Source organism: Dipteris shenzhenensis, chromosome 7 (assembly GCF_047967505.1).
Source record: "Dipteris shenzhenensis isolate YYH24624 ecotype China chromosome 7, Dip_SZ_1.0, whole genome shotgun sequence".
Taxonomy (NCBI): Eukaryota; Viridiplantae; Streptophyta; class Polypodiopsida; order Gleicheniales; family Dipteridaceae; genus Dipteris; species Dipteris shenzhenensis.
Window position 1 is genome coordinate 37,787,059 of NC_141602.1, and position 9,350 is coordinate 37,796,408.

Below are 9,350 nucleotides of genomic sequence, written 5' to 3' on the forward strand. Positions count from 1 at the left end.
GCATCATTCCTGCTTTCTTTGTAAAATCCAAGTCTTGTTGAAACTTGGTCTAGCTGGCTCTGTATTATTCTGATGCATGTGTGGCCCTATAGTGATAAAGAGGAGTGATAAGGAGGAACGTAAAATGCGAGTGGTGTCAACATTCACTAGAGGGAGAGAAAAAGGCAGGGAGGCAACTCAACTCTCTCATCAAACCAACACGAAAAAGAATGTTCATATGGGCTGAAAAAGGAGGATTGTACATTACAGTAATATTGCAATATATTGTGCAGATAGAATTACACAAGGAGTATTGTAATCAAGACTTCCCCCTTGATGTGTAATTGTAAATGTAACAGCCCCAGCAAGAGCAGAAGTCCAATAACAACTCTCACTAGATGTTGGCTTCTTTGATTTGATAGAGGGAAGATCAATTGCTTTTTTCTTATTTTCTGCTTTGGTTTCACCACAAAATATGACTTCTTCAAGAAGTTCATAGAGCTCTTGTTGTCATAGGAAATAAATATGGGACCCTGTCCTGGTACACCTAAATCATCCAAGAATGTTAATAACCTGATATACTTGTGACATCTTTTACACTATGCTTTGTATTCAGAATTCATAGAATATGAAGCAATTGTGAGTTGCTTCTTATAATTGATGTGCTTAATGATGCGGAGCTATCCAATGGGCCCCTGTATCCTTGGGGATTATAAGGGCGAGAAAATAGTACTCTTTCATTTGCCTAGGAGCAGTTCAAATCAACAGCTTTATTCACTTACAAGGGTATTAGTTAGCTCTGTGGTAAGAAAAGTGTCACAACCTTATTTGTGCCAAGAAGGGAAAACTGGTCAGTTGGGCCTTACCAGTCCACTAGTGGTTGAAGGGATGTGCTGCATGTCAGGTACAGCACAAATTAGGAGGTCATCTATGCATGCTCAAAGCACAAGTCAAAGAAGGGAAAGTTTCCATACATGCAAAACGTCCAGCATAGTAGCTATTGCAGCAGTAGCATTAAAAGGTGTAGCAGAAGAAACTTGGAAAGGGCGAAAAGGGAGAGAAAGTTGCAAAGATGTGGCACTATAGTCCAACAGCACACCATGCTCCAGCCATAGAAAGATGGATACTGAGAAAGGCGAATGCCAAATGACCAAGAACCTCCCCAAGAAGATTTGGAGATGGAAAAAGAAGAAGAAAGGATACCACAATTGTGGAACTCAAGTGGAGATTCAACAATTGAGGGACATGATTACTCTTGTAAATGCAAATCGTCAATTGTAAGAGGCCCTTGGGAATCCCTCTTTGATCCTTGTCCAAATGTAACTTATATTTTCCTATGTTTATTAAACCCCTAATGTTAAGTTTATTATGTAAGTCATTATTAATTTTAATACCCTTATGTTGAATCCATGTGCTAGTTTACATAACTCCTAGTGGATGCCATAGGAAAAACAAAGAAACTTAAGTGCATACATCTAGCAAAATTTCAAAAACTTATTTAAAAAAAGGAAAGTATATAAAAATGTGAAATTTTTTTGTGGCTTTCATCCCAGGGTAGTCACTCTAATGTAACACATGCAAACAAACACACATTTCAAATAACCCTATATTTAAAAACTTTAAAATTTTAAATATAATTAAATTTCCCTCTTCCCTACATATACATTAATTTTGGAATTTAAAGTCTCCTTCTTACATGTATATACCATAATTGGATTTGATAAATATTTTTTAAACCCCCTCTTGTCCATAAATGGCCTTCTACTAATGAACCTACTATGTTACATGTTGTATAAAGTGACATAATTTCACTTATCATTTCATAATATTGAAGGCTAAAATTTCCTTTTTTTTTTTTTAATTAGTTTTAAATCTTGGTGAATATCAAGCTTTTGTTTTTATAGAGCATAGAAACTTTAATGAGCCTTATGAAACTAGCACAAAAAAATCATCCTTGATACCCTTTGAAGCAACCCTAATCCTTGACAATAAACTATTAAAAAACATTGATCAATACTAAATCATTTTTATAACTCTTAACACTGATCTAGTGCACATCATTGCTAAAGCAACCTTCGTGGCTTGCAAATATCAATACTGGGATTGTCACTTGACTTTTGAAACTACTATTTTCAAGTCACAAGGTTGGCTCTAGTGACAATATTTACAACTTCAAAGAAACTTCCAAAAGCATTTAGTAGTAGAGCAGGAAGATGGGCATAGTTGTGGGTGGAGAGTTGCCTACAACTGCATGTTGATTTTCAAAGAAATTTTCTCACTTAAGCCACAGGTCTCATCGGAAGACTCTTTGGAGCTCAAATATTCAGAGGAGGATATAAAATTGTTTAGGGCTGAAATCATTCGAGACCTATTTGCTGCCATTAGAATACAACGTGCAACTGAAGCAATATCAGAGCTTGCATTTAAGGAAGAGGAGACTGAGTCTACTGTGAAAGCACTGCACACTACAGAAGAAGTAGAGACTCAGTGTACACCTACAGCACCACAGCCTCCACTGGAAGCATCAGAAGAGTTGCCACAGCCTCCGCTTGCATTTAAGGAAGAGGATACTGAGTCTACTCCAAAAGCACTACATACTACAGAAGAAGTAGAGAGAGACTGAGTGTACATCTAAAGCACCACAGCCTCCATTGGAAGCATCAAAAGAGTTGCCACAGTCTCCACTAGAAGCATCAGAAGAGTTGTGATGCATGTATGATGTTGTGTTTGTATATATGCATGAGGAGCATATTCTCATGAGGGTCCATAATGTCGCCCTTAATGATTGCTCGAATGGTACATGTTATAAATGCATAGAGATGCAAATCCGTATATGTTGACAGTGTGGTGTGATTTTGTATCTCAAAAATTTGACCAAGTACCAAAAAGCAATTGTAGCCCACCCTCCATCCACAATTATAGATGTGGCTATCCTCTTGATGTGATACCTGACATGTTCATTAACTCTATTTGTTATGCCAAGTCACATTGCCGCATTACTATGTCGATAGCACCTACTAACTTTTAAGCCGATCTGCACATCAAAACATATAACAACAGTGAATATGTGCATTGCATATCAATCTACATGTCAAGAAGTGACAACAAGTGTAGTCTATACTTACTCTAACACAGTGCCATGGACGGATGTCATTGAGTTGGCAAAGAAGCACTTCTTAGCAAAGATGTCCACGACTACCAGACTCCAATGTGAGCTGCATTATCAATAAAGAATAATTACTGTGTTTGAGACAATTCTAGCAATGCAATAGAAAAAACAAGTAGGGTTTGATGCTTACTTCTCATAATATGCTGTAAAAATAACTCGTGCGTCATTCATAGGAACTTGCTTCAACCACTTGCAAACATCCTCTATGGTTTCTTCTTTGTTGCTAAGCACTTCTGAAATACGAGGATCGAGCATATATGAAACGCTTTGTATATTTTGTGGAAAATTTGCTATAACATTACTATATTAAAAAAAAAAGTATTAGCTTCTTGGGTTTAATCAAAATAAGCAAAGTATAAAGCCAAGGAAAAGACTGCATCAAACCTGAGGATGGTTGTAATGACTTTGACATTAACCTCTTTCTTAGGATTCAAGAGGATTGAAATCTCTTCTTCACCAAATTCAAAAAAATGAGGAGGTTGTCGAATTAACAACATAGCGATGAATGAACTTCCAATCTGCTCTAATAGATTCATATTTTCATGACTCATCTTATTGAGAGAGTAGTCTACATCGTATTCTTCTTCACTTGCTATGTCTTCTACATCCTCCTTTTGCTATAAAAATATAAAAAAGTTATGCGATATACACATCCCAAATAAAGGCTTAAACAAGCAGATAAGGTTTCATACATGCTTTCATTAGAGTGAGTCTCTCCTCCTCTTGGAGCAAAAATTTAAAAAGTAAGGTTTCATACATGCTTTCATTAGAGTGAGTCTCTCCTCCTCTTGGAGGAAAAATTTAAAAAGTTATGAGATTTACACATCCCAAATAAAAATAAAGGTTTAAATAATCATAGAAGTATAAAGATAGCATGCTTTCATTAGACTCAGTCTCTTCTCCTCTTGGAGGAAAATATAAAAAAGTTATGAGATTTACACATCCCAATTAAAGCAATTAAAGGCTTGAACAAGCATACAAGTATAAAGATAAGGTTTTATACATGCTGCAATGTAGTCATATTATCAGGTTGTTTCCCAATGGTAGCAATTAGACGCTGAATACTCTCAGCCTGAAATGCTAGCAGATCAGCTTCTGTATATGATTCCATTTTGACTGGTAACTCCAAATCAAAAATCTCTCTAAGAAACAACATGCAGTTGTAGGCAACTCTCCACCCACAGCTGTGCCCATCTTTTTGCTCCACTGGCAGATGTCTTTTGAATTCTACTTGGTCTTGTTGCTCCGTGGTTGTTCTGACAGCAGATACTAGCCGATATGCAGCATTGTCCATCATGACATATTAAATATATTAATATGTCATGATCATAAGATACAAAATAAGAAAGTAACAAAAATATTAAGAGAATAATTACCTTGGGGAGTTGGCATGATAGCCTTCCATTGAATTCACAAACCACAAATAGTTGAGTTCAAGGTCCCAGGCGATCATACTCCAATGTGAGCTACACGACCAGAATAAAAATGATTATTGTTTTACACAAACTTGCCAAAGAAATAGTAAAAATAAGGTTAGAGTTGATAATTATGCCTCATGATAAGGCATAAAGATGACTCGCACCCCATCTAAATTCATAGGGCTTAACCAGGTACAAACATCTTCTATAGTCTTTTGAGGAGAGCTAAGAATAGAAGAAAGGAGAGCATCGAGCATGTAGACACGATGCTGCACTGCACTAGGAAGCTGAGAAATAACTACACTGCACCAAGAAATAAATAAACGTTAGCTCATAGAATTGATTTGCATTCTGCACTAGGAAACTGATATATAACTACACTACTGTAAACAAATAAACAAATGTTAGATCATTGAAGTAGCAACAAATAAACAAACGTTACCTGAGAATGGCCAGGATAACATTGTCATTAACCTCTTTTAAAGGATTGGAGAGGATTGAAACCTCCTCTCTATCAAAGCTCAAATATAAGGTTCTCGTTTCAAAACGATCCTAACTTCAAATGAGCTCTCCATTTTATCCAATGCAGTTAAATTTGCAGAATGGGTCTCTGTCATAGCTTGTATTCTATGTTTGCGGTCATTCTGCTTTTCCATGGTGTCTTTAAAGCTCTTGTGCTCATGGGATTCTTCAATCAAATTTAGAGGTGGTTGCATTGCTGAAGTAGAAGGGAGTGCCTCCATATTGACTTCATCCATTTCTTCTCCCTCTATTACCTGTAAACAAATATGAGAGATTAGATTCATTATCTTTAAATTTAAATCTTATTTAAAAAATTGTATTTAGTTGAGAAATAGAGAGTTCATACCGCTAAGTATTATCGTAGTGGCCTTTTTTCATAACCCTGCAAGCCATAATTATCAAAGAAGGCATCATCATGTTTGTCTTCATCCACCAACCTCTCTCTGAACGGGTCATGTAAGTCCATCTTTTCATCATCATCAACTGGGACATTATGATCTTCAAGGTAATCATCCATGTCATCAGTGTCCTTGTGGTCTATCTCTTTTTCATAGCCTGTGGCTAGATCTGCTTGAAGCTAAAAATAAGCCATGAAATGCTTGTTTGCAATAATATTTGTGGAGTTGCCTTTTCTAAAATGATCCTCAAATAAATATCCCATCCTGCACAAGGTGACCTCCCAACCTACCGGTAGCAAATTCTCCATCATGGTAAGCAAGAGACTCCCACTTTTTGCAGGACTTCAATAGTTGTTTTTTTGATAATATATGGACCTGGGAATATCTTGCTCTTCTAGCATCAATCTCAAATTATTTGATTTCCCTCTTATGTTCTTTGTAAGGAGTGATCAGGGTTGGGACTCCGCATACACAAAAAGAATGATTCAAGAGATTGAATCGCTATGCCACATTCTCTCTTGCCTCTCTCTGCTGCATAAGCACCACTATAGATCTTTAAATCTGATGAATATGCTCGCTCTAGAGTAACTTGCATGGCTTCTTTGTCTTTTTTATCAACAAAAATGACAATGTTGCAAATTGCCACTTTGCTAATGGTGGTATATACTATTCTATCAATGAAGTTATGGATATCATCGCTAGAAACTTCATTGATAAAGAATAGTTGTGGCTTATCCCATGCTGACTCATTCTTGATGAAGTCATCTTCTGAGACTCCCCTGAAGTTCACAAGAAAATCAGTGAGATAAGGATGCCGACAAATATGCACCAAAGCTTTCAATTCAATGTAGAGGTTACGGCAGAGTCTAGAAATCTTTCCACATATGCAACCACTTGTTGTGGGATTTCTTTTCTCATATAAGAGGTTACTATTTCTGACCCATCTTCATCCTTTTTAATCCACCTGTTTGCCCATAGCTTTACCTTGGGTGTTGACAAAGAAGCTATATGCTTCACCACAATGAGTAAGTGGAATTTGTTTCTCTGACAGCAAATACTTAATGGCACTATGCACTGCATCACGCCTCACCTGTACATTGATGCATTCTTCCATGCAGTGGTCTTTGTCTTTTTTTCCAAAAAACCATTATTTCTTTAAAATTTTTTGTGCTGCCATGGATGCATATTTGTCAGGTAAGTACTTTATAGGCCTCCACATCCTTGCCGTTAACTCCTTCTTATCCATTACCTTTGACTTTTCGGAGATAAACAAAGGAGCTTCATAGGTCAACTATCCACGCTCACAAGCAATGCACGTTTCAAGCATCTCATTGAACACTTCAACAGGACGAAATATGATAGAAGTGTAGTCGGCATATCTGTCCCTCACCACCTTGAGGCTTGTCATATTTTCTTCTCGCTCTTGAGTTCCCCTAGGCACAACTGCACTCAAAGAAGAATAGAAGTTCGTGAGTGTGTCGGCATCTGCTTTTGTGACCTTTCGCTTCAAATCAGGATTTGGAGAACCAAATGTTGTCCATATAACCCTTGCCTTCTGTAAGACCTCTGATGTTGAGGATATCTTACGCTTTCCATGGACATAATGATTAAGTCTTTCGGACTCAATCAAATACTTGATCTCATGCTTGAATATACAGATTGTTGCAGGATAATAATGGAATGAACTTATCTTTGCAAATTGTTCTGAAGTGAGTCTTTTGACCTCCTTTGCTTCCTTTGCGATCTGATTACAAGCATAAGCCCCCGATGTTGACCATCAATGGGCTGGAATCTGCAATGAAGGAGGAATTCCTTCTTTGCTTCCTTTAGCATATTCTCACCTTGTGCCTCTTCGCCTTGTTCATGTGGAATATTTTTAAGAATGTATTTAAAGAATCGACTGAAGGTTTCCTTGAAATGTGTAGGCCCTGTAAATGTTATTTGATCCAGAAAACTATTTTCGATTGGACAAAACATTATTGGGTGCAGGACCACATTGCTTGCCACAGGTTTCTTACCATCTCTCAAAGCCTCATATATTTGCAGTGCATAGGATATATCAAGGCTTTAGCTATTAGTAAAGATAGCTGCAGCTTCCACATCTTTGGCATTCACAAACCACATCCTTTGACCCCAGATATATCCCACATCATCATCTGTAACTGCTTCATTAAGATGCAGATTAAGATTTTTGATTGATGTGAGTTCATCCTGATCATCTTCAGCCTCGGGTTCTGAGTCTTCTTCATCTTTCTCTTCTTTTAACCATTTTTCATCCACATTATTTCTCTCTACAGTGGGACGATGCCTTTTTTTACTGCTTGGAACAGTGGCTCTTGCAGTACTAGCCTTTTGCATTTCACGTCGTGGTTTGCTAGCAAGAGCTTCTAGCATAACTGCAGTGGATCGACCTTGATCTTCTTCAATTTTTTTTAAATTCCCATGCATCAAGGCTTGTGTTTCATCATCCTTAGTTACATCCACCATTTCTTGCTCTAGAAGTTTGCGCTCATGTTCTACACATTTGTGACAGTGTGCCTGTTCTTCTTGTCCCTGCATCGAAGTCTGAGCTTTTTGATCTCCTTCATGTGAAGATCCTTGAATATGAGGAGCATATTGTGCATCCTGAAAGTACTCAAACATTATCTTTGCATGCATCCTTTTTGCCACCACACTAGGAAATTGCTCCCAAGTATATGCAAGAGCCTCCAATGCACTTTGCAGCTCTGGAAACTTTGATGGTTGAGGAGGAGGCATCACAAAGGTCTTTGAGTCTCTCCTTGACACAACAAAATGAAGCCCGCGCAACTTCAGGATCTGAACTCTTTGTAAAAATATCAATAAAAGTCTCTTTTGGCTCTATCATTATGCCTACTACAAGGCTTGAAGTCATATCTTTTTTTAAGAAAGTAGCATCCCATGGATCTTCAACATCATTGAACTCCCTTTTTGACATAAGTAGAAAGAGTCTCTTTTCCTTTTGATGAAGAAACCAAGCTCTTTTGCTCATGTGATATCGAGTCCACCTACTAAAGCCATTGGGGCTATATTCCTTTCCTTTCAAATTCAAAGTGACATCAGAGACCCATGCTCTGATCTCAGAGTCATTTAGGATAGCCCCCACATTAGTTGATTGCTCCATAATCCTACAAGAAAAGATAATGAAGAATTTAGATACATACAAGTAAAGTACAATATACAACGCTTGATACAATAAATGTGGGAAATAGCCTAAAAGGCTTTACAAGGCTTCATATGGCAATAAATGTGGGAAATAGCCTAGAAGGATTTACAAGGCTTAAATATTTGTACAAATGTAAAAAAATATGAAACAAAATGTCCTCTAGTGATAAAGCTTCAATCTTCGTGAAGACATGTAATCTGTCCATCCATTGATTTACCCTCTAGTCATAAAGCTTCAATCTTCGTGATGACATGTAATCTGTCCATCCATTGATATCTGTGCACTGATACCCAACTGATGCAATCTACCCACTAAAAACTGTTCCACTGATATCCACTTATGCAGCCCACATGATATCCACTTATGCAGCCCACTGATACTTGAATTAAATAGTGAATGGTCGGGATGGTCGGGTTTATTACAAGGCGCTTCATATGACAATAAATGTAAAAAATAGCATAGAAGGCTTTACAAGGTTTTTTATGACAATAAATGAGCTTAAATATTTATACAAATGCAATAAAAATAACCAATAATCATCAAGCTCCAACATGTCCCATGACATGTAATCTGTCCACTGATATATGTAATCTGTCCACTGATATCTGCTCATGCAATCTGCCCACTGATAAACTTCTTGGTAAATGGTAAGAGGTCTTATTTAATAGCATGTTATGAGT